The 26217-nt window shown below is 37.3% G+C and overlaps 1 protein-coding gene across 1 annotated transcript in view; it reads left to right on the forward strand.

The window, feature by feature from the left end:
- Positions 1-26217, forward strand: part of MARCHF1 (membrane associated ring-CH-type finger 1) — a 538948-nt gene that overhangs the window by 180540 nt on the left and 332191 nt on the right. The window contains 1 exon segment of the mRNA XM_071219163.1: positions 14630-14838. The gene's annotated coding sequence lies outside the window, so the exon portion shown is untranslated.

The following is a 26217-nucleotide window of genomic DNA, read 5'->3' on the forward strand; positions in this document are numbered from 1 at the left end:
TAAGAGGACTGTCATTTACTCCAGAGTTGCTGATACTCTCTTACTATTTTAAAGCAGATCAGGGAGGAATTGGCAGCTGTTATTTGCCTTCCACATACAATCAGATGAAACAGTTGCTGTTGTACCTTCACTAAAACCATCTCTTATGTGCAAGCATCAGATGTCAATGAAGAATTCCATGAGCCCTGTTGCAAACTCAGTATCTTCAAATGGTGAAAAATTTGTATGCCAAGCCAGAATTTAACGGGAAAGAAAATCTTGTTACTCTGCATAGATGTAGCACCTGCAGTTTTTGGCAACACATCTGAATTTGCAATTTTAGGGAACAAAGAAGTTCAACAGGCATCATTGTGACTCACTGGTTTCTATATCTGTGAATATTTGCATCAAAAACTTTGCCAACCATGTAGACAATTTTTTTCTATTGCCCTGAAGGTTGTCAATTTCCTCAGAGACAGGGGTTTTAATTATCAGCTACTCAAGAGGTATATATTTAAATTAAGAAATGGAATAAAATGGGAAATTATTTCTTACTATGTTAGTGAGCATTGGCTTTTAGTGGATATCTCAGAGATTGATTAGATTTTAGACATTTCTTCAAGGAAAATAACTTTTTTTTTGTCAGCTAAGGGTAAGTTTGCTTACACATAAGGTAAAAAACAAACAAAAAACCTCCACCATGATTTAAACCTAGAAGTTTGTACTTCCCTCCTACATAAAGGGAGTTCAGATGTAGACAGCCTAGACAGGTGTGGCGTTTCCGGTAAGCATCTACGCCTTTGACTTGCTGCTTTACCACCTTCTCCCCTCGTTTCTATCCTCAGAACTACCTGAAGAGTCAGGATGGTTGTGTTGTGTCTTGATTTCAGCCTCTAAGAAGGATGAAAGACAAATGGGCAAAAAGCTTTCCTTCACATATTTTTAGATAATTTTCATAGAAGTCCCACAAGATCTATATCACCAACCAGAACCTAGTCACGTGACCATATCTAAGCTGTAAAAGGGGCTGGAAAATCTAGTCTGAATATGAAATGTGTCTAGAAAAATAGGTATCTGTTACTAAGGATTAGAGAAAGAAATGGAAGTTGAGTTAAGCAAATAATTTATTGGATGTATTTCTTCGTAGTTTAACTTAATGGATGAGTATTTTTGTGGTATGAATGAGGTAAAAGTTTTCATTCAAAGCTCTGTAGTCTTTATGATAATTATTTCAAAGGAAAAAGGATGAGCAGGGCCAGCTACATTAATTTGTGTTACCCACTGAAATGTGCAAATACAGCATCCCTTGTTCGAAAAGCAGGAAGAAAAACTTTTGTTTTATTCTGCAGTCTCTCTCTTGAAATGTCATGGTATTTTTATTTGCTATTTAACATCTTCTTAAAGCCAGCCCTGGTTGTAAGTTCTTCTACCCAATCTACTACCACTCTCAATGAACAGGTGGGAAACATATACTGCCACCAACATTTTTAGGTTGGACTTTGCAGAGACAGACCTTGGTGTGAATGTTCCTATGACAGTAATTCATTAGGAAGTCTTCCCAAAAAAGCATGGGAGAAGAATCGAGAAATTGGGCCATAAATGGAGGAACCCAAATGAGATTTCAAAAGTCCTCATAGGAACATTTTTTGAAAAAATCCTCATTTGAGGATGTTTATTGATTTTTAGAGATAGAGGGAGGGGGAGAGAGAGAGACAGAGAGACATCCATATTAGAAAGAAACATTGATTGGCTGCCTCCTGTAACATGCTCCTACCAGGGACTGAACCCTCAGCCTAGGTATGTGCCCCGCCCAAGGATTGAGTCCACAACCTTTTGGTGTATAGGACGAGGCTCCAACCAATTGAGCCACCTGGCCACACCCATTCTGTGTCCTGTGGTTTACATATATCTATATACGAGGTCTGTCTAGAAAATGTCAAGCCACTATTAATATAATGAGAATGGTTTGTGTGACATCAGTGTAAGTTTGCAGCCAAGGAGAGTGGACTGGAATGCACATGTGTGAACAATGATGACTTCACTGTACTAGTCAGTGGTGGTGGTACACACTGTTGAGTGAGCATGTGTACTGTGTGGATATAGCATTCAAAAAGACTGAGTGAGTAGAGCAACGAATCTGCATCAAATTTTGCATTATGCTTGAACATTCCTCCAAGAAACTATTTGGATTATTCAGAAGGGCACAGCTATGGGCAACTAGTGATTAACAGCTTCATCATGACAATATGCCTGCTCATGCATCATGTCTCATGCAGAATGTTTTGGTGAAACATCTCATCACCCAGGTGACTCAGCCCTGCTACAGCCCAGATTTGGTGCCCAGTGACTTCTGGCTTCTGCCAAAACTAAAATCACCTTTGAAAGGGAAGAGATTTCAGACTGTCCATGAGATTCAGAAAAATATGAAGGGGGAGCTAATGGTGACTGGGAAAAGTGTGTGATGTCCCAAGGCACTTACTTTGAAGGGGACTGAGACGTCATTGTCCTATGTGCAGTGTTTATTGTATCTTGTATCTTCAGTAAATGTCTCTGTTTTTCGCAATGCATGGCTGGATACTTTCCAGACAGACCTGGAGAGAGAGTGTGCATGGACACACATGTATACGTACATGTGTGTATATATGTTATAATCTCTATAACGCATTGCTTTAAACAATCTATTTTTAAATAAAAGTTTACATGAGGCAAAAATGTCTTTCCTAGTTACTCACATGTTTACTATTTCTGGTGCTCGTCAAGCCTTGATGTGGATAGGGATTTCCATCTGGTGTCACTTTTCCTCTGCTTGAACAACTTCCTTTAACATCTCCGATAATGCAGGACTGCTCTCATTATCTCATTCAAATTTTCTCATTCATTTATGTGAACACACCTTGTTTTCCCTTTATTTTCAAAGAATATTTTCTTTGGTACTTCATTTGGACTTTGCAGGGTTTTGTTTTTATTACTTCAGATGGAATAAAGAGAATCTGATGTGATTCTTATTTGTCTTCTTGGATGAAACAGGTCTTTTTTCTGCTAGTGTTATTTAAAGATTTTCCTTTAGCTAAAGCTTTTCAGGAATTTGAATTTGTGGTTCCTAAGTCTGATTTTCTTTTTATTTCTTTGGTTTGAGGTTTGATAAACCTCTTGGATCTGTAGATTTACTTATGATAAATTTGGAAAGATCTTTGACCTTCAGTTTTTTAAATACAACTTGTGCCAGTCTTTATCTCTTCCGGTCTTCCAATTGCCTGAGTGTTACACTGCTTGATTTTCTTCCACATCCACTCTTTGTCCATCATTGCTGTCTTCTTTTTTGCCCTCCTTGCTATATTTGGGTAGGGTTTTTTTTTATTGTTATTGTTTTTATATCTTCAAGTTTACTTATTTTTCTGTAATGTTTAATTTGGTTTCAAATTCATTTAGTGAATTTTTATATCAGATATTGTATTATTTATTTATTTATTTGTTTTATTTTTTATTGTTGTTCAAGTATAGTTTTCTGCCTTTTACCCCCACCCCTCCCCACCACCCCAGCCCTTTCCACCTCCCTCCCCCATTTTCACCCCCCTTGTTATTGTCCATATGTCCTTTATAACTGTTCCTGTAAACCCTTCACCCTTTTCCTCCATTATCCCCTCCCCTCTCCCCTCTGATCACTGTCAGCCTGTTAACAATTTCGATGTCTTTGGCTGTACTTTGCTTGGTTCATTTTGTTGATTAGGTTCCTGTTAATGGTGAGATCATATGGTATTTGTCTTTCACCGCCTGGCTTATTTCATTTTTTATTTAGAAATTCCATTTGGTTCTTTTCTCTATTTTGCATTTCTTCTCTCCTTATGTTTCCTTTTGAGCCTATTCACAATAGCTATTATAATGGCTTGCCTGCTAATCCCATCATCTCTGTAATTTCTGGATTTGCCGCATCACTGACATTATGGCTGACTATGAATCATATTTTCCTGCTTCTTTATATGTCTAATCATGTTTTACTCAGTGCCAAATGTTCTAAATATTCCATGGTTGAGAATCTGGATTTTGCTATCTTCCTTTTAAAAAATGCAAAAAGTTGTTTTTGCAAACAATTCATTTACTTGAGGTTTGTTTGGTTTTTTTAGAGGCTGGCATATAAGCTTTCTTTGGGGAAGGTCCAGAGTAGAATTTACTCCAAGTTTAAATCGTTTGGAGATCTCTACTGAATATCCTGTGATTTCACAAATTCTCTCTCACTTGATCGATCTTGAACCCTGGGTAAATGCTGGGATTTGTTTGGTTTATAACTCTGAGGTGGTTCTTTCCTTCCTCTACCTTTTGGAGTCTCACTTCACAAACCTGCCCGTTAGTGTGATGCTAAGGACTCGAGGGGACCGTATACAGACTTCTGGAGCTCTTTCCCTATAGGTCCTTTCTCTTTGGTCCTTTGCTCCATAAATTCCAGCCACCTCCATTTCCCTCTACCCTAGTCACTATCTCCTCAACTAAAATAGACAACTGGGTTCTGGTTTAGTTCTTCTCAGTACCAGCATCCAGAAACTGGCTTCAGGCAGAAAACCAAAAATTATAGAATTCGTCTCATTGATTTTTTCTTTTCAGAAATCATGGGTCTGTGCTGTGTGGCTGTCCATTGCTTAGAAACACTGGTGTAGTATGTATGACATTTTTTCAGTGTTATATTTCTTTACAGCTGTTTACAGTTATATACGGTGGGGGAGGAAGCCTCGGAGAAATGGAGGAAGTAATCTCCCCACCTTGATGTTTAATATCAAGCTGCTTCTTTCCTAGTACTATCCACCTTGCTACATGTATCATTACCCGATTATGTGATTTCCATTCTGTTCCTAGGTATTTGTGACCTAACTTTTTGACTGCCTAGAATGTGTTATGATATATCTATGTGCTTTACATACATTATTATAACTACATGCTTTTTAACTCTAGGTATTGGCCTCAAATGAAATTATTAAGTATTTTTAAAATATTCTTTTAATATAGACTCTATCAAGCAGCAAATAGTTGTCTTTATTTACAAGTAATTTAAGGTATAACATATATATTAGCCTCTTATTTAAAAGGAAAAGTAGGATCTCATACAACATGATTACAAATGCCTTAAACTTTCGGTTCTTAAGTGGGTATTTTATGTGGTAATTTTAATGTGACCTAGATGATCATCCTTTTCTTTTGCCCTATTCATTTGCTACTTATAGTTATGTTTAGAAAAATGATCCTTGGTTAATTGCAGCCTCTTTTACAACAAGTGAAAAATCACCACTTAATTTAAAAATTTTAAACGGAACTTTGTCTTTATTGCTTTATTATATTGATGCTAGTCTCTAGATAATAGTAAATATTGCATTAAGTAGTTGTTCTTCTCTGAAGGAAAAGATCAAATTTAAAATTATGTATTAAGTTTATAATAGAATTTTAGTTTGTGTATTTTATTTTCAAGCCAATTATAGATATTTGTCCATTTCATGGTCTTGGAGTAAATACCTTTTAATGTTCTACTCAGGTGTTCCTACTTTTTCAATGTAACCTCTACAGGGACTAAAAATAATTATTAAATTCTGTTTAACTCAGTAATTGTATCAGCAAATATTCCAGTCCCCAAAATAAAAAAAAAATTAAGTATTTTAAATAGTTATTCAGTTTCTCTCTGTGTGTGTCTGTCTCCCTTTTTTTTCTTTCTCTGCTTTATACATTTATGTTCACTGAATGTTTAATTTATCAGCCAATGAATGCTTGCAGAGCTCTTAAGGTAGTAAATCAAATTTGCTTTCTAAAATTTAGGTACTTCTTATATCATTTGGCATCTATGGTAACTGCCATCTGTGAAAATTTTTAGGAAATAATGTCTTGCTGAATGCATCTTTTCAGTTCACTGATTTATAATATGGCATAAAAATAGTTTAGAACCTCTGTGGTTCAGTTATTTTTTCTACAATTTTAACGTCAGTTTCCTATATTTTTGACCAGAGTTAGTACTCTGTTGACTTCGCATTCCTGGGAGAACGCCCCACTTCCAGGAAAGCAAAGACGTTACTGGAGAGCACATTGAGCTGGGTCATTGCCACGAAAGCTTTAGGAGCTTTCCCGGACTGGCTTGGTGGCATGGACTGCAAGGACAGCATAATTAAGGTATGGTGATGAATCTGATCGGCATCTCACCCAATCAGTGTTGTATGTGTCCTGCAATCCACCCATCCACCAGTAATCTCTATTAACATGCTGTTTTAAAGGTGTTCGATGTCAGGCAGAATTAAATTTAATCCAAAGTCACTGACTATGTATGTGGGAACTTGGGCAAGTCGTCTGTCTCTCAGAGCCTCAGTTCCCTTCTCTGTTTAATAGAGATAATGATTCTACAAAGGAAGATGATGGTGTGAGCCAAATTAGGTAATACATGTGTAGTGTGCCTGGCACATTACTTGGCACAGACTAGATGGCTCAACAAGTAGTAATTACTATTGTTGTCATTAAACTTATAATGATACTGGGCTATTGCAACTCTGAAAAGTTGCCTTGTATAAACTGTACATTGTGTATGATGTATATGCAATGTTTTAGTAATTCTCAGTTTTTAAAGAGTGCTATTCAATAGACTACATGCAGTTATGTTTAATCGACAGGTGGAAGTAATTTATATATAAGAGATTGGGTTTTACTGTGTATTTGGAATACTCCTTTCTTAGGTAGAGTTTGAAGGAACACACGCCATTATTTTTTTTAAGAAACTATATTTAATTTTCACTATTTCTTTCAATGTAAGTACATATTTAATGATTAAACATTTTTATATAATTTTAAACTTCAAATATCAGTGTTTAACATTACTTAATGCTTACTCCATGATAGGCCACAACCAAGAAGTTTACATTCATTATCTAACTTAAGTATTAACACAGTACTACTGGGTTAATAATTAAACATACTTATATAAGGGAAAATGAAAATATAGAGTCTTTCTGTGTTAGAAAATTGAAAAATCTAGATGATTATTAGTATTATTAAAAATAAAAATATTTGAATAATTAAGATATTACTCTAATTCTTTAAAATTACTCTAAATTTACTCTAATTAAATTTTGGAGGCCTAATCATGAATATAGAATCATGAATGTAGAAATATCCTATAAAAATGATGCAATACACATTTGATAAATCTTTTGATTTATTCTCCTTAGAAAGTATAGTGATACTCTTCAGTATAAAAGAGCCCATTTCCAAATATTTTATAGTATTTCATACTTTATAACCTTTAATCACTTTAGTGAATATCTTTTCTCTATGAAATTTTTTTATAGTCACAAATTAAAAAATCATTAGTACTTCAAAGTTTACTATATTAGGAGTCTGTTCTATTTTTTAAGCCTCCTTTTAGAGACCAGGAGTGTCCAGCCTTTTGGTGTCTCTGGGTCAAACTGGAAGAAGAAGAGTTGTTTTGGGCCATGTATTAAATACGTTGTGACACATAATCACACAAAAAAATCTCATTATGTTTTGTAAATTTACAATTCTGTGTTGGGCTGCATTCATAGCCAACCTGGGCCACATGCGGCCCACAGGCCACGGGTTGGACACCCCTGTATTAGACCTTGTATGTGTAGAATTTGTGTGTGTGTGTGTGTGTTTAAGACCCTTTACATTGTACATAAAGAATGTGTAATTAACAAACAATAAAGTCAATAACTAGACAGTTAAATTCCTTACATTTATTGCCACAACTTGATGGTTTAAGTCTTCTTCTGCCATAAAATCTGATACCTTTCATCCGCTGTGCTTTTCTCTTATTTTTTCTGCTGTGTTTTATTAAGTCATCAATAGTAGAAGACTCTCTGCCTGTTTATATCAAGTCATACTTTACTAAATTCTATTTAATTATACATTAAAATTGTTTTATTTCATAAGAAGTATTAAAAATATAAGCAACACCTTAGGAGTTAAGGTTTCAGTTGTTCTTACTTTCCATTAGGATATTGCTTTTTTTATAATGGCAGGTTAAAATGTTGATATAATAATATTTTCATCCATATTAGAAAATAAATTAGAACATGACATTATTTTTAAAATAACAATACATGCACAGAGAGTATTTACTGAATTCAGTAAACTTTTTCTCTGGGACCATAATATTAGCTGCTCAAAGTTAATCAGTATCTCATTTCTTATTTTATTTGCTTATTTCTAAAAGTCTACAAGGAGTATTCATGCTAGCTTAAAAAATACAAATAAGCAATTTTCCTCTTAAAAGGACTAAAATATACTTTGTATGCTCAATGTTCTCTTAGAATAATTTGTTCAGTTAGGGTTCTATCCAGTTAATTTTTAGTAGCTCACTGCATTACTCATATAGTTTTAGGGGAGAGTTAATTGTAACAATGGTTCAAAGCACCTGTCTATAGGAGTGAATTCCTTTTCTAGGGCTACTGTAATGAAGTACCAAAAATCGAGTGGCTTTAACAACAGAAATGTATTGTCTCACAGTTCTGGAGGCTAGAACGTTGAGATCAAGGTATCCTCAGGGCCCTGTTCCTTCGGCAGGTGCTAAGAAAGACTCTGTCCCAGGCCCTAGCTTTCCGTAGTCCCTTTTCTGTGACACCTCACCACCACATTTCACGTGGTGTCCTTCTCTGTGAATGTCTGTCTCTGTGTCCAAGTTTTTCCCTTTTTGAGGACACCAGTTTTGCTGGATTGATGCCTGCACTGACGACCTCATTCTAAATTGATTACATCTAGAAAGACCTTTTCTCCAAATAAGAGCATATTCTGAGGTCCAGAGGGCTAGGACTCCATCATCTATTTGGGGGAAGAGATAACTTAATCCAGAACAGAGAGCAGTATGGCTGTAGAAAAGAAGTATTATGAAATTCGGATGGGATTCCCTGTCTTATTTCTAAAAGTCTGCAAGGAATAAACATGCTGGTTTAAAAAACAGGAATAAACACTTTTGTTCTCAAGAGGATCAAGCGAGAGTTTTGTATACTCAATAATCTCTTTAAACACATTGTTCAATTGGGGTTATACCCAGTTAGTTCTCAGATTCTATTATTTTGGATAAAAAAGTCTATAAGCTACAAAAACTCCCCACTGTGAAATCCCACCCCCACCCTTATTTCTCTGAGATAAGGGTGGAAAGGTTCTGAAGCAACAAGTGAGTTGAAGACCTTCTGCTATGACTCCATTCTTCCAGAGGCCAACCCTTCCCTTTGGGATGACTATTTTACATTCTCTGAAGATATGTGAAGAACTAAATATTTGCCCCAAGAGAGTTTTTCCTTGTTTGCTCCTTGTGGGTAGATGCACTAACATTTTGAGAGTTACAGAGAACATTAACAAAGATTAACTTGTGCATTGATATTCTTGGAAAGTGAGACTGAGCAAAACTTCATTAAACTCGATCAAATTTCATGTTGTAGATTATTCATTGGCAAAACAAACTAAATTTTGTTTTTTAAATAAGATTTTAATTTCATTTGTTTTGCCAATGAATAATCTACAACATGAAATTTGATCTTGTTTAATCCTAAACTGTTTCCACAAAGCTAATTAAATACTAATTATGCTTATACTCCTTAAAGTTTTGATTACTTCTGACATATTTTTTAAGAGAATGGAGTGAAACGATTTTTTTCCTTTTCCACAGCAAATTAGAAGGGAACAAAGATTAGTCCTTTGAAGTTAATGAAAAAGTTCTGTTTCTGATGACAGGCTTTTGTCATGAGCATAGTATAAAGAATAAAAATTGGTACAACTGATCACTTCGGTGTCTGCGGTAATGATCACATGTCTTATGTTCTGTGTGCATTGTTATTCATTCTCAGAAAGGCTGAACTGAATTCCTCGGCTCCATTTAACCTGCTTCAACCTCAGCAAACAGAGGTGTTCAAAATTGCGACCAATACTTTTGAGAGATTAAAATAAAAAGTCGTGAGCGTTTATCTCATGTTCAGGTTACAAGGTCGATCATCCAATTGCTTCTGAGAGATCTTCAGAGATAGAATTTCTACATTAAAAGGACGTTGTTCTAATTACAAAAGATAGTTGTGCATACCAAAATATTCATCACTGAAGTCCACCATTCAGACAGAACCTGGGAAAAGTATACCACATTAGAAATGTTTTATTACATCGCAGATAATTTTATAAACTGAGAAATAGAGATTTTAATTATTTTCCTGTTTTATCTTTCCCTCTCATTGTTCCCACTGATCTTGTTTTGTTTGTTTGCATTATTTCATAACTCTTCTATATAAGTATATGCTTCAGCATTTCCCCAGTAAAAATAGCTTTTAAATCTAAGTTCATTACTCCTTCTCTTTTACAAGATACCACGAAGTTTTTGTGCAGTGGTGTCCTGCTCCTGTATTCTTCCCAATAACCTCTAACAATGGCCTTGTGTGATGGCAAGCTGAACACCCATTCCATCCAGGTGTCCTCTCTTTCGCCAGGAATGTGGTATAAAGTATCTTTCCCAACACTTGTTTCCATTTTCAGAACTCACTTGGAGTTCTTAGCTTTATCACTTCTGTGTCCTCTATCGGTGCATTTATAACTTTGGTACTGCATGGCATAGACTTGACCTTTTCACAGGCTCCTGGCCTGATTTCCTCCCTCTCCCCTCCCAAGTTCGAGCCAATGCCATATTCTGTTGGGCATACATGGCCTAAATCAATTGATAACCTTAAACAAATTTTGTCTATGATTTAAAATAGTGTCTGTATTTCCTCAAGTCAATCTCCCACTCTTCTCTATTCCTCGAAGTGACTTCATGACCTTATTTCTAGCAACCCCCAGTTCCTCCTTAAGATGAACTATTTAGACCAAGAATTTCTTGGCAGTAAAATCTTTTTTTTTTTTTTACTTACAGTCAATATTCTATATTAGGTTTTAAATATTGATGTATGCTGTCCTATATTTTTAAAACTAATTTGTGTAAGTCTTATCTCCCTGATGACAGAGCAAACTCCTTGACTACGGAGATTGTCCCACATAATTTTGTATATTATTTCCTGCCCATTAATTCCTAGAATGGTTCAGAAAACATAGAAGATGTTCAATATATGTTTGTTGAATTTAATTATCAGTCTGTACAGCTAATATATTAGGAGATGCTTACTAGGTTCCTTTCCTTTCCTAATGCTGTATTTCTTTTCTTGCTTCATTACAATCTAGAGGCTCCCCCTTTTTTTAAAGCTGGCAAAGTTGAGGGAGGGTGTACAGTAGAGAATCAGATGAATATTTTTTGTTTTCCATTTAAACTAGAAACGACCTAAGTCATTGAGAGCAAGGAGAAGCATCAAATCAGAATCACTTAGGCAGGACCTAGCATTAAAATTACAAACTGTAACTGCCAAATTTAGGAGCCAGAGCCTGTAGTTGAGGTGCTGTTCTCAGAGCCAGAGGAGTGGAAAGCAGAAGTAGAAGCAAAACAAATGTAACTCAGGCTGTGTAGCATCGGATCAGGTGGAGAATGACTCTTCCAGGAAGGCTTCAACAATAATTATGGTAAATAATTGCCACAGAAATCAGGTTGGGAAATCCCAATCATGATGATGTGTTGTGATTCTGTAGATACAAACGAGCTGAATGATTCCAGAGTCCATGGCTCTTCACTGGTAGTGAGGCCAATGCCTGTAAGTGCTCAGCTGCTGAATGCATTGCTTCTCGTTTATTCCGTAGGGTTTAAGTACTGCACAAGATGGACTGTGCTCTCCCGGGAGAAATGCATTCCACAACAGCCTTTTTTTGTAGCTTTAGATGGTTACAGAATGATTCGATCCAGAGAGACTTCATGCTTCTAGTTGGGAGTTGCTTAAGGAAAGGTGTTAGATGCAAGCCAGTGATAGTGCCTGATGTATGTTCTGAGTCGGGAGAGCATTAGAACACACAGTGTTGAAGTGTGTGCTTTTGTTTTTTTTTTTCTCTCTCGGATACACTTTGAAAACGTAAAAGCTTATTTTGTGGCAATACCTAATACAGTTGTCGGTAAATGTTTATTAAACATCCTGGTTATTAATGTTACTTATTATTTCTGAAGTATTTACTTGAAAAGACATAATCAACTTTCTCTTGTTTAATGTGTTAAATACTCTAGAAAGTAAATATCTTTGTTTAGAAATTCAATTTATTTTCTAAATTTTAAGATAAAAGAAAGCTAATTGAAATAACTCAACCACATAAATCAAATTAACTTGAAATTTAAATCTGATTTTTGAAAAATCCCAGAGTAAACAAAAAGATAAAGCTCGCATGCATCACGAGGTCAAGGATTAAGACAGCCATTTAGTTAATTCAAGCTAAAACCTCCTTTCCTGTAACTTCAATGAATATTTTAAGCAAAAGTAGTAAAGTCTAAATTATCTGGAAAGCTGCCTTAGCTGCTCAGGGAAATTTTCATGGATATAAACACTGAGGATATTACTTTTTCTAAACAGATTTGTAATTTACATTTGAGTATTTGTCACACACTATTACATTTGCAAACTTCTATTTCCAACCTTTCCTTAATTAAGACAGTCCTTCCAGATAGAAAGATTAAGGATTTTTTTTTAAAGTAAGGAAATGTCCACAGTTACCGGTCACAGATGTGATTTTAAGGCATTATCAACTTAACTTCAGATATGACATTTTTGGAAGAGTTTGGCTTTTAGTCACGTCATTAAACCTTCCGTGTTTCACAAACAGTTTTTGTAAACTGGGAACGATGATGCACTTGTGCCAGATTTAGGGCTACTTAACTCTGTTTTTTACTATTTTAAAGAAAGAGCTTTGCCACTAGACAGACTTTAATTTCCTTATTGTTCTAAGGTTCTTTTATTGCTGTACTGCAGTGATTCCCCAAATGGGTTTGTGTCAGAATCGCCTGTGATATTTTAAAGACATGTCCAGCTCAGGTTCCCACTGAAGCCTAGTGAACCTGACTCTGTGTAAAGGGAGTCTCGGGTATCTGTGTGTTATAAAATCTCTGCAAGTAGGCCCGACGGATGGGTAGGGTTTTGAATTTAGAGCCACAGAGTTAGACCAAACTTGAAGGTACATCCGAGTATTTATTTTAGCTAATATTTAACTTAAAGATTTTTTTGGGGGGGGCAATCTTTACATTGATTCTTCTTGACTTAATTGCCAAAGAGCGTACCTACACTTTACACTTTATAACCACCCTGAGTTTAAACAAACGGGAAATGTCTTATAGAGAGTGGCATTATTGTGTGGAATACACAGCTGGTGAACGATGAATTGCAGGTAGAAACTTCGTGGAAGTTCTCCTGTGGGATTCGGGGAAAAATTAGAACTTACAGATGGTGCCTGAAGATATATAAAACAACAGATTTTCTAAATTTTGCCTCTTTGGGGGTAAAGAAACACAAAAGATAGTGGGAGATTTGATCTATTCAAAATGTCCAGAAAATATAAAGTACATGTATTCAAATTCTGTCCTTGGGTAAAAACTTTCGGCATCTCTGGGCCACACTGGAAGAAGAAGAGTTGTCTTGGGCCACACATTAAATGCACAAACACTAACGAAAGCTGCAAAAAAAAAAGAAAAAAAGGTTTTAAGTAAATTTATGATTTTGTGTTGGGCCATTTCATAGCCATCCTGGGCCACCTGCGGCTTGTGGTTTGCACATCCCTCATAGAAACAGAATACTAAATACCTAACACAGAAGAAATGATCATAGAGGTAAAGTGACATTTTTAAAAGTTAATATATTTTGAAAACTCACTCCACTGAGAGATTAGATTTTTTTTTCTAATATGAAGGACAGAAATGTGTATCAATAATTTATTGAGGATGATAATGTCCTTAGCAGAATCTGTTTCCTTCTTGGAAAAGCAAGGAGAAGCTCCTATGGATTGTAGCAAATATATTTCAGGGAGCACAGGAATTGCAATAAAGCCGAAATGTATAGCGTGGTGCCCGGTGTTTCAGAATGATAATGCCTTCTGACTCCTGTTGCTGGTATCTTTCTGAGAAAGGTGCAGGGAATGTTGACTCCTTTCTACCAACATCCAAAGAAAGACACTTGCCCTCACTCCCAGTTTGGCCTCTGCCCCTCTCTCTCGCCCCTCTGTCTCCATGTTCTTACTTTATAACACCTCTTTTAATGCTCTTCACTTCAAGCCAGATCCTTTGACCTAAGCTGATTATTGTGGAGGCAGCCAGCTCATCATGCTTTTCAAGGAAGAGATTTGGCTCCAAATAGGACACTAAGCTTTTCAGCCTTCTGCTTATTTACTTAGTCAGCAGAATGCAGTGTCTCTGGGTGCTTAGTGGACCCCTGGGGAATCGAGAGAAACAAAAGCAGAAGTGGCAGCCGCTGCAAATGTGGGAGTCTGTGCCATTAAAGGAAGCAGTTGCTAATAAGGGCCTGTGAGACCCAGGTTTCCTTGGTTTCCATGACAGTTATTAGGTGCCATAGAAATTGAATTGTCTCCCACAATGCTCTTAGGGGAGAGGGGGTGCTCCAGTGACAAAGCAGAGCAGTTATGACTTGCAGTAAATCATCCTTTTGAGAGACAACACTCCCTGGATGATCGGTTCTTGCATTTCTTTTAGACTCCCTTACAGTGTGTTTGACATTTTGGCCAGAGACCCTGGCTTCTGCTGCACAGTGTCTCACACACTATTTTTCCCTTTTTTGTTTAGAACTGAGCTTGGCAAAGCAAGGATATGAAAAATTGTGCAGGTGGGCTACTCAGGGCGAGTGAAGAGATAAGGCATCCAATCAGGGACTGGCAACCTGCAGCCCTGCCAGTATGCCCCTCCACCAGATATCCGTAACCCCCGCACGGGAGACCGCCAGCAATGGGCGAAGTTCCATGGGCAGAAACAAAGAGAAGAACAAGGAAGTCGAGGTAAGAGGAGGTTTGATTTAATGAACTAGGACAGCCAAGCCAACTGTAGTCAATGCTGCTCTTGGCGCCGCAGGATGTGGCTGAGGTTTAGGAGCAGCCAGGCTCCCGCTCTCAGTGTAATACTGGATTGGAGGAGAATCAGTTGTTAACTGACAGGGAAACGTTAAATGTAACCTCTATTTTCTGTGTGAATGAAGGAAGCAAACCCATAAGGACACTTACTGCTTGACAGATAAAAACTTTTGCCTCCTTTCCTAAAGAGTGCACAGAGTCGCTTTGGCCTTTCATGGCTGATGCGGCACGACCCATCTGTCCCGGACATCAGTGGACATTGCTGTTGTCCATTTTCGGAAAGTGGGGCAATTGGCGTGCGCTAATTTTGCTCACTACTCGTTAAGCTAGAATGTTTGGAAATGACTGTGTTTACAAAGTGACAGAAATCAGAGACATGGCAGCTGTGTCACTGAATACATCGCATGAATGAAGGTGACATTTCACTGCTTCGTATCTATTGCTCTCCATGTCCTCTCCCAGCACATGCTTGTGAATTAGTTTTGTTTGATGTTTCATTTTTTTTATTCATGGAAAAAAAAAGCCCATTATTTGAAACTTACATGGGCTAGAGAAATGTAACATTCAACTTACTACATTTAGGCTTAATTTTACAGTGAAATTTAGCAGCTGCTGTTCTAAGTTAAACTGCTTGAAAGATCAGATGCTGGGAACTTACTTCAAAGTGTTTTAAGAAAAAGATTGAGCAGATACAAGGATACTGGGTAAAAATATAAAGTTGCTGTGTTCACTTAAAAGGGAACAAGATCGAATGCCAGATACTGTAATCCTCTCATCTTTTTAATCTAACTACTACCTAGTCCTCAGGTCTTACTAGCTTTGTAGGGAGTGAGCCTTCCCTACCTCCAGTTCTGTATGTTAATCTTTTTCTGAGACTAGGTACCAGGGACTGAGGAGGGGGCACAGAAACAAAACCAAAATGAAGCAAAACAAATGATCAAAGGCAATGGAGAGGAGTGGCAAGGTGTGCCTGAAAGGAAGAGAGTAGTAAACTCAAACACACCTTTATATGAGCACAGACCATTTATAGCCTCTTTGTACTTCCTTTGAACTGGTTTGTCCAGAATTTGTTCAAAACTTCCAGAGATTGGTCTGACTGATTTAGTGTAAGAGATGATTTTACCTGAGTAATTTCTCTGCCATAGGCACATTGGGTGTTTCTGGAGTTTCTAAGAATGAAAAATCCTTATAAAGTCAGAAACTTTATCAGCTTGTTATTAATGGAAAATATGTCTGTCTCCTCTTTGACTTGGTAGTGGGATTGTTAGGACATCAAAGAGTTATCTGTTGAATTTATTGGATGGGGTGGGAAGTAGAGGACACTGACCACTTCTGATAATAGGATTGGGAATGCTAAAAGCAGATTTATAACCATTAGTTATACATTACTGGCCTTACTTATCATCTAGATTCTTTGGATGAATTTTAAGATAATTTTTATGAAACTTCATAAGATGACAATTTTAATATCTAGAACGATTAGCGTCTGAATGATGTTTAGAAATGAAAACACGGTTTTGTTTCCAGATTCTGCCCCCCCCCCCCAAATCTCCTGTTGTCGATATTTACTGGCAGATGAATCAGATAAAGCTGGTGGGATGGCTGACTTACCTGACTTTTGAAAAAGTCAAACTAACTTGGCTTTTTTCCGTGTTAGAAATGATAATGAAATTATTCTATCTCAAATAAAAATAGCCACAATCTTTACTCAGATATTGATGTTAAATCACATTTTCAGACATCCTCACAAATATTTTAAAGCAGTATCTATCTATAAATAGCTGCATTTCTTTAATGGGCACACCCATTTTAGGGTGTCACAAGGTGAATCCATGGCCATCCTTAAAGGAAAATCAGGTTAAATATGGGGGAAGAAAAGGAAGCTCCCAGCAATATGTTATTTTTTAAAGGAGACATAGTTCTAAGAAAGAGAAGCGCTTTTTAGGTTTCAAATACTCAGTTTTCTATAGACTGGAGTTAGATGTTTCTTTCTAAGAGTTTGTCTGAAACAATAAATCTTATTAAAGAGATTATTAAATCTCTTGTTTTGATGAATTAAAAAGTCTGCAAAGTTATAAATGCCATCTTAGATGGATAACTTAGACACCATGTACCAGTGCGTCGGAAAGCAAGACGAATCTGCCCAGGATGAGCGTGGCTCTCTACAGGAAGACAGAACATCTGGTGCACATGTGCGCTTTTTTCTCACTGAACAAATGAGACACGTTCTCCTTTGAGGCTTCTTTCATGTATTTTGCATGTCTTAAAGCTGTCAACATAATGCATGCACACATGAGGCAAATGATTGAATTTCAGAATTAAGGATTTGCTAATTTAAACATGAGCAAATTTGGTTTCTTCCATTAGAAACTTAGAGACTCTTGAATATACTAACCCATACATTTTATATATCTAGTTCTTTTTTTGTTTTTTAAATAATATAAAGAAAATATGGAAACTATTAACTATCATAATACTCCAAAAGATCTAAGCTGTAAAAATAATAACATTAAAATTTTAAAAGGTCATAATTCTAACACCAAGCTGTATAATGAATAAGCACTTGACATATTTTGCGTGACATAATTATTTATGTATTTGCTTAATAACCCTAGAAGTGCAAAAACAAAATAGCATATTACATCCAGTTTGGATATAGTTGCTATTAATGTTTAGGTGAAACATGCAAATTTATCTTGTAGAGACATCAGCTTTAGAGGTTGTTTGGGCAGTTCCTCAGACTTGTATTCCAGAGACAAGATTTTATTATCACAACTTTATTATCTGATAATCAATCTCTTGTGAAGTTGATAGACTAGTCAGAGTTATAGAAGATTTATATAGAGTACAACTGGTCAAATTTATTAATTTATACCCAGAAATAATGTTTTTTTAGTGATGGAATGCTCCAAAAGAGTCTGAGAAAGGAAATTAGTAATCAGACTTTCCTTTATAGCATTGAGTCAATGAGGGAAATTAAATGGTTTGGGGTAGGGATGGTTCATCTATACCTTGGGTAAACCGCAACATTGGAAGAACCGTGGAGGGAAATAGCTCTCTGAGGGAGTTCTAGCTCTAGATCTCTCCCTCTCTAGTTGAGTACGGAGACTGATCAGTTTAGTTTCTTTAAATCTCATTTGCCTACTTTTCTTAGTGGGCTGCTTTGCTTGTTAATCCATTTTTTCTTCTTTTTTTTAGATTTGTTAACACCACTTATTAGGTTGCAATTAATTCACACTGGGGATTCAGGCCTGTAAGACATCCATCTCTTACAAGGGTAATCAAGTTCTTAGAACTCTCGAGGTAACTTAATTTCACACTCTGTAACTGGACATTATGATCGTGTAAATTTCAGTGTTTAGTCAAGCTCTAGCACATATTTCTTATAACTCTCTGGGATTTATAAGCAATTGTTTCTAAATCCTACTGTTTTTCAAACATAGAGGTGAACCGTGGGTCCCATCGAGGGTGCTACTACCACTTCATTGGATGGTGCCATTCACTGTGAGCACTGAGCTGGGAGTTAGACAATGAGAGTGATGTCAGAGGAGAAAAGAGGCCATGAGCCCTTTCCTCCCACCCTTTCCTCACCTGCAAACTGACCATGCATGCAGACCATGCTTTAGAAGGTGTTTTCTCTGGGGAGGGGGGAGGGAAGGAAAACAAAACAAAAACAAAACCAAAACCAAAAAAATCCACTTTTGTTTATATGTACATTTTTCCTTTACTGCTTCCATGATATTTTATGATATTACTTTACTTCCATTTTTCCTCTTTTGTTTTTCCCCTAAAAAGAATGTTAACTCTCCTTTTCTTTTTCTGGGGTAATCCCTTGCATGGTCTTCTGCTTGCCTCCCAATGATATCCCAATGGGCCACCTTTCCTTACAGGAGGTGCTGATCTGTTCATTGGCAGTCCTTTTGGGAACTCCAGTGATCTGAAAAAAATATGGCTGTTTGGTACACCCTTCACTTTACACATAGTGGATAAATTATAGATTTATTAATTCTACTTTTTAGTAGAAAATCATAAAAGCAAATAACATATTTAATCTTAGGGCCAGAGCCTAATTTGAGGTTAGCCAATCTAATTTCAAGTTCTATGTGTTTCTTTACAATTAAGGTACTATAACCTTTTCACATTTCTGAAGAAAAACTTGTAGAAGCAAAGGATCTCAAAATCAGAAAGTTCTTTAAGAAGCCTTTATCTTAATTCCACAGTTGAAACCCATAGAGAATAAATAAGTTGCCGGTGAAGTTTACCACTATTTTGGTAAAGATGGGAAAAAAACACAGGCCTACTGTCAGTCCGTCTAGTGCTCTTTCTACTACTGGTCGTATCTGGTAAGTTTTTTTCAAGGAACAGAATTACAATCCCCAAACTTAAAAGAGCTATATAACCCTCAAAACTGTTCACCTTTCAATGGCGGACTTTGGATTTCTTATTGTGTTACAGTATCTGCCCATGACTCATAAAGTAAGGTGGGATAGAAAGTGGGTTCTATTTATAGAACATAACTAGAATTAATTTCATTATAATTTAGAAAATAAGGTAGAATGAATAATAATGATCAAAACCATTTAGGGAGATAGCCAGACTGAGTGAGATTCAGGATACCTGAAATGTGGTCTTGACTTCACCAAAGCCTTTTAACCTTTAGTAAGTCACCTAATCTCTCCAGCTTGTCCTCTAAAGAAAACGTGTCTTTGCTAGTAAATGTAGAAAATAACTATATTTACTACTGTATCTCATTTCAAAACTAAGAGCATTTTATTTTCTTCCATTACTCCTTTAACAAAATCATGTGGTCATGCCCCACTCTGGGTGCTGGCTATGACTGTCTTCAAAGGCATACAGTAGGTCCTGGAACATCATTTCATTCCGTGTCATTTTGTTGTAACATTGATGAGGTGCCATAGGAGCTTAACTCTTGTTCATGTCAATTAGCCTATAGTAAAATTGGTTTCTTTATAGGTCATTTTACTTAAATTAGAACCTATTGACAATGTTAAGTGAGGAGTTATGTATTTGGCTCAGGCAGGATAGAAGTGAGTTCTGAGGACTCAGCTTTCACGGACACCCGTTGTCTCTGTTGCGCATCATCCATTCTTCCTTCTGGTAATAGTCTCAGGGAACCAGCTCTGCCTGTTCTCAGCCAGGCTTCAGGGTGTGCTTTGATGTGCTTGTCAGTCCGTCTGTCATAGTACTCTGTCATCGTAATCGGTTCAGTAATGGATACATAACTGCATCAGAATCAGGGGCACACATTGAAGCTTTCGGACTTTTGGGAAAGAGAAACCTTATTGGTCCTAGAAACTTCTAGACTAGACTTGCTCTCTTCTTCTGGATGTTTTGTATGAGAACATGGGGTCTGGATCTGGATATCGTAAGGGAGCAGGTTGGAGCTTCAGGGGAGCCAAAGATGTTCTTGATGCTGCTGAAGCTGACTGGAAAATAGCACAGAGAGAGAAAGAAAAAATAAGTCCTCAGTGATGTTGGTTGAGCTACTTGGTCAGTCCTTGCTTAAAACCGATGCTTGTTCAAAACCAATTTTCCAGTGAAGTAATTCAATATATATTCTTTATTGTTTAAAGCCATATTTTTTTGGTTGGATGTTATATCACTTACAATATAACGGAGCTCTAAATGATTCTCCTTTGCCAAAGTGTAGTTACAATAGTTCCCTGCATTGTTACCTGTGCAGCAACTGACTCCTGAGATTGAAAATAGCTGGGATTCAGGTAAAGTAATTCCGAACATTTATTTATGAATAACCGGTGCACATTTACCCAGAATGCTCTGTATTAACCAGATGAACTACATCTTTAGCATGTGGGAATCTGATCCTACAAGGGAAGTACCAGGGGGTAGAAATGCTCCCTTTTTTATTTCTCCAGAAAAGGCCCTTTCCAACAACTATTTTCCTGAGTCTAAATTGAGTATTACAGTCCCGTGTGCTTAGAGTGAATTCCACTGAGTATGCTAATAGTACTAGAATACTTTCATATAATGAAAACCAGCTAATTTCCATATTATTATTGGCTTTCAGCAATGAAATCAGCATAAGTCACAATTTTTCTTGTTTAAAGCAGATGTTTTGGGTAATTGTATTAGTAAGTAAGACTGAATAACACATTTATTGACTATTAAGTGAAAACAATTAGTAATTTCTGATATACCCTGGTCAATATTTTTTTAAATAGTGGGCTCACCTAAGCCAGGTAGGTTGTTAAAACTCCTCTCCTGGTGTGAATTAAAAAAAAAAATTATTATGTATTCATAGGTGATTTAATGAGATGCAGTGTGATCACCGTGTTTGAAAGACTGGTGAACAGAAATCTTCAGAGGAAGTGTCCTGGAGCATGGGAGGAGCAGATGTAGCTAGATTGTTTTATCAATCAGGGTTTTTAGACGTTGCTGATTAGCCAACAGCGACTGGATTCTCAGCAGCACAAAGGGAGCTGACATACCAACTTAGATTTAGAATTCCTGTCTGAGGTTTGCCGAAGGGGGATGGAAGTCTCAGTGCAGTTCTCCTCCAGCTCCTTCCTCACCCACATCACTCCGAGCCACTTGCAGTCCCTTTATAACCTCCAGGGGAGGGTGGGAAATGACATCTATTCAATACTCATTCTTTTCCTTTCTCTGCAACCCTGTTAAATAATTGAAATAGGTATGACAGGAGGGTCGAACTGGTGATAGGACTTTGCTCTTAAGTGAGTGAAAGGGGACATAAAAGGACAGTGTGCTCCAGGTGCTGGGTGTCTGACTCTTGGCTTTTGTCACTTTTTACACTGATTATCCCATTCATCAAATTATGTAAATCTAAATAGGAAGGCAAAGAAGACAGTGGCAATGGAATCTCTTTTGCCCAACCACTGCCAAAGAAAACCTTCTCTCAAACAAAGGAACACTGAGTTTTTTTAGCATCTTTACTTTTGATGTCACCATTAAAAAAAAGTTCCTTAGGAGAAAAAGTTTGGTACCAGGACATACTTGGACACGCAGTGCCGCAGGGCACAGAGAAGCTCCTGTGTGAAGTGCAGAGTGAGCAGATGTGTGTTAAGTGAGGCACCAGCCCTCTGTGTTTTCACAAATGGTCAGTGTTTTTATAGAAAGGAGTCATTCCTAACTGTAAACCTTCCCAGGTCTGCTCCCGAACAAGGTCCATGCAGCGGTGATGGCTAAAAGTTGTACAGGTTGTACAGACTGAGATCTGTAACAGTGTTACTTTCCAAATTTACTCAGAATTCATTTTCATAAGCTTACAACAGATGAGATCTGTTATTGCACATTGTACAAAGCTTGAAACGTTTAAGGTCTAGCAATGTATTTTATTTTCGTCTCAAACTACCTTCTTTACTACCATATACTACTATGAAGCTACTACTGCAGTTCATTCAAGTTTTGGAAAAAGTGATTTCCTTGCAGTTAATTACGCAGTGAAAATTTTACCTTTGATCATCAGTGTTACCGGCTGACTCAGGAATTCTCTTTGGTGCCCCGTGAGAGTAGAACAGAAACCTCGTGCTCTAGATTTAGAAGGAATCCCGCGCATGTCACATGACTATCTAGGTTGAAAGGCAGCAAGCAGAGTGAGGCAGGTAAAGGCATGTGTCTGGAGGAAGGGTAAATGGGCACAAGGATTAGCTTTGCTGCTTGGCCATGGGACTTTGCTTACATTAACTGACATCTCTGTGCCTCAGTTTCTTTCACTTGTGTTCCATGTACATATTGCCAAGTGTTCTTTACTTACGCTAATATTTTTCAACATCTCATGGGCTTTTAAATTAAAAAAATGTAAGTAATCATAAATACCTTATTTAGATGCTCATTTTTACTTTTATTCATCTTTATGGTGGTAATGCTTTTTAAAAGATATGTTTATTGATTTTAGAGGGACAGGAAGGAAGAGAGAGGAATTGAAAGAGAGAGAGAGAGAGAGGAACATTGATTTGGTAGAGGAACATTGATTGGTTGCCTCCCAAATGCGCCTCAACTGGGGATTGAAACCATGGCCTAGTTATGTGGCCTGACTGGGAATTGAACCTGAAACTTTTTGGTATTTGGGACAACACTCCAACCAACTGAGCCACACTGGCCAGGGCAATAATGCTCCTAATTACCTTTTGTTTCACCAACTTTTTAGGTATTACAAAGAACAGGCCATGCTATGAAAAACTAAAATTACCAATGATACTAACTAAATAGGAAAGTTTGCTGAAAGTTTCTGTGCACGGGATTATTTTGTGAACATTTGAGTATGTAGGGAGATAGTAAATTTTTTTTTTTCATTTTTCTAAATTAGAGTAACACTTTTCTAAACAAAATAACATTGTGTCGGACAGCCTTTAAATGGTTTTCAACTGCGCAATGCTGGCTTTATTAACTGTTGAACTTACAGCATTTACCTGAGGTACTGGCTTGGTTCAATTTGGCATGAATTGTTCTGTGAAAAAATTTCCTTTGATAGTCTTGGGGATATCAGTGCTTACAGCATCAATTAAATGGCTTAACTTGGGTAGAAATGCCTAAGGGTAAGCCAGTGCACTGCCTTTGAATTGGAGTAACAGAATATGAGATTCGGGAGTTTATTTACATGGACTAGATAGCACTATACGTGATACTTAATAGGGGTCAATCGCTCTGCCTTTGTTTAATGTCAACAAGGGATGTGACCATTTTCTCAGAGATGCTTGTAGTTGTAGAAATCCTGGGCTTAATGGCCTTGAATATGGATGGCTAACTGCCAGCTATTAATTAGGTTTTCCTCTCTCCCTGAACTTTTCATACATCCATATATGGCTATTAGCATTAACAGGTAATTTCTCTGCCCGACCTGCTAAATAAATATGCTATGAAGATAAAGGCAGCTTTTAGCCAATCCTGACACTGAACTTATATAGAGAGTATGTATTTCATATATTTATAATCATCATTTTTATTATTCTAGCTAATAATTATTGAATACCAACAACAGGACTTGTTTTATGTGCTTTTCATGATAACTCACAACTTCTCCATGAGATTGTATTCCAGTTGCTATTTTTGTGTAATAGATTGCCCCAAAACTAAATGGGTTAAAGTCATCATTTTATAATGCTCATGAATCCTGAGGGTCAGGAATTTGACAGTACAGTGTGAGATGCTTTGCTGTGTGTGGCTGTTACTCCAGGTCTGTGGCTCTAAGGTTACTCAATACAAGGGACTGGAATTATCTGAAAGCTCTTCACTCAGATGTTGGGCACCTGAGTTGGGATGGCTAGACGACTATGACTGCCAACTGAATAACCTACATTGAGCCATTTCATGTGTCTTTGTATCCGCATGGGGTGGTACAGTCAGACTTCTAGTAGAGGCACGAGTTTCTAAGTGTGAAGTTTCAACAAACAATTCAGAAACTGCATTGTTTTTTATGACCCAGCCTCAGAAACCAGACGCAGCATCACGTAGGCAGTCGCTTGTTAGTTGGTTGTTTATATTCCTATGCAGATGCAAGGAAGTAGCATCAAATAATTCTGGGCTCATGTTCTAACACTGCTACAATTCACCTATAGCCACAAATACTTACATCCTTCCTTTGCATTCCAGGGTGCAAAATATAATTATTCCCTTTCTCAAGTCTCACTCCATTTTGTCAACTATAAGTCCAGGATTTGTCATTTAAGCTTTAGAGTTACAGATGAGGCTTCTTGGGTGCAGTTCTAGTATGGGCAGGCAGGAGGAAGGAGCAGTTCTTTCGTACTCAGCCTTCTGTTTTCTTCAGGTCTTTCAATTGGTTGGATGGAGGCCACCCACATTAAGGAGGGCAATCTGCTTTATTTAGTGCAATGATTCAAATGTTAATTTCATCTAGACACACCTTTACACACACATTCAGATAGTGTTTGGCCCAATGTCTGGGCATGCTGTGGCCTAGTCAAGTTGACACATAAAATTAATCATCACAGTGTTCTTCGAGCTTCTGCTCAATACCTGTTTTTTGGGTATCAAGCCAAAGTGTGTTTTGGGGAGTTTTATAGTAGCACCTTTCTTCCAGGTACCAGATTTCTGTTATAGTTATTGCTGCAGCATAACAAATTTTTCCAAAATCTAGTGGCTTCAAACAGACAGTATTATGCTCATCAATTCCATGGGTTGGAAATTCAGACAGCTTAGCTGGGTTGGGGCAGAGCAGGCGTAGCAGCATTCCCTACTGCGTGATGCCTGGGGCTTCCCCTGGGAAGATTCCAAGGTTGGAGAGAGTAACTCAACCGTTGGAAGCTGGAGTAATCTGGTGGCTTGTTCACTCGCTTTTCTGGTATGTGGGTTAGGATGGCTCCAAGAGGAAGACTGCCAGCTGGAGCAATACACATGTCCCTTCTGTGTCCCTTGTCTTCTTCACAGCCTGGTGTTTTTTGGGAAATTAGATTTCTCAAATTGAGGCTCAGGTCTTCAAAAGCAAGTGTTCCAGCCATCAAGGCAGAAGGTACATCCCCTTTTATGACTTAAGTCTTGGAAGTCGGAAGTCATGCAACATTATCCTCACTAGACTCTGTTAGTCGAAACGCACATAGCCCATTTCATTCAAAACTCTTGCAGACCCTACCTCTTAAAGCATTTCTTGTCAAATAACTTGGGGGCTATATTTAAAACCATCACAGTGGATACTGTCATCATTTTCAGTTTATAGTTCAGGAAATTGGGCCCTGAAAGGTGAGGTATTTTCCCAAGAATACACATGTAGGAAGAGGCAAAGCCAGGCTGTAAACCAGGCAGGCTGACCCCGGAGGCCATGTTAAAACCACGACAGCACCTTGCTTCTTCCCACTGCGCAGTACATCTAGCCCTTCCACTTCCATTAACATTGTTCATTTATTCAACAAAATTTTAGTAATGCCGTAACAACCAAACACCGGCCTGATATTAAGGGTACAGTGTCGAACAAGAGGTACATGGTCTCTCTTAATACAGCATATAATCTAGTAGTTTCACATGATCTTTCTCAGAACCTTTATTTGTTATTTCTTGCAATAGTTCCTTGTTATCTTTTTAATGCGAAGATTTATTTTTGTTAGTGGGTTTACTCTATGTGGCTATGGTGGATTAATCACAGTAATGGCTCCCATTTATTTTGGTCTCCTTGTATTCAAGGCCTTCTGTAGTATCTCCCAATGTTTCTGGATTTGGCAATGTGACTTTTTTTGATCAATGGGGGAGTAGGAAAACTATTGTAAGCTGAGCCTTGAAAAACACTTGTGCATCAGCACTTTCCCTCTTACTTTTCTTGCAGAGTGGTTAAAGCCAAGTAGCCATTGCGTGTTGACA

The sequence above is a fragment of the Desmodus rotundus genome, chromosome 9 (genome assembly GCF_022682495.2).
Source record: "Desmodus rotundus isolate HL8 chromosome 9, HLdesRot8A.1, whole genome shotgun sequence".
Lineage (NCBI taxonomy): Eukaryota > Metazoa > Chordata > Mammalia > Chiroptera > Phyllostomidae > Desmodus > Desmodus rotundus.